Below are 840 nucleotides of genomic sequence, written 5' to 3' on the forward strand. Positions count from 1 at the left end.
TCCTCCTCATTTCCTGGGGTTGGGGCTGCAGAGGGGGAGACAAGGCTTTTCATCCCAAACATGATGTTTTAGTTGCTCAGGGAAGTCCATGCAGGAGGCCACAGTGTCTCACTGGAAGAGGGGGCTGGGAGCTGGAGCCTAGGTCTGGAAATGGTGATTAGGGGTCCAGACCCCTGAATGTGAGGGAGGAAGTTCCGGGCTCTGGGGCAGGAGAGTCTGGGTGTGCACCCAGTCCGGAGCCTGAGGATCTGGGATTGCACTGGGATCTGGGATAAGAAGATCCGGGCGTGCACCCGAGTCTGAGAAAGGAGCATCCAGGATTGCCCCCTGGTCTGGGGCAGGAGGATCTAGGGTTGCAACCGGGTATGGAGGAGGAGGATCCGGGACTGCACACAGGTCTGGGACAGGAGGATCTGGGGACTGCACACAGGTCTGGGACAGGAGGATCTGGGGACTGCACACAGGTCTGGGACAGGAGGATCTAGGGTCTGCACCGGGTATGGAGGAGGAGGTTCTGGGATCTGCACCCGGTCTGTAGAAGGAGGATCCAGAGTCTGCACCCTGATCTGGGGGAGGATGCCTTGACCGCTCAAGAGCAGGCACTAAGCTTCAGCAGCGTCTCGCACCCGTGCGGAGCGGGGGCAGGCGCCGGCCGGGCAGGCGGGTGGGGGCCGGGCCGCAGTAACAAAGGCCTCTCCCTCCAACAAGCACCCCCCCGCGGCCCCGCCTCCACGGCCCCCCGCCTGCCCTGATTGGCCGGTCTCCCTGCCCGTCAGCGCCGCCCCCCTCCCCGGGTCTGCAGCAGCTCCGGCCGCCTCGTCGCGCCCCCCCAGCCCCCTC

The sequence above is a fragment of the Octodon degus genome, unplaced genomic scaffold (assembly GCF_000260255.1).
Source record: "Octodon degus isolate 3935 unplaced genomic scaffold, OctDeg1.0 scaffold00206, whole genome shotgun sequence".
Lineage (NCBI taxonomy): Eukaryota > Metazoa > Chordata > Mammalia > Rodentia > Octodontidae > Octodon > Octodon degus.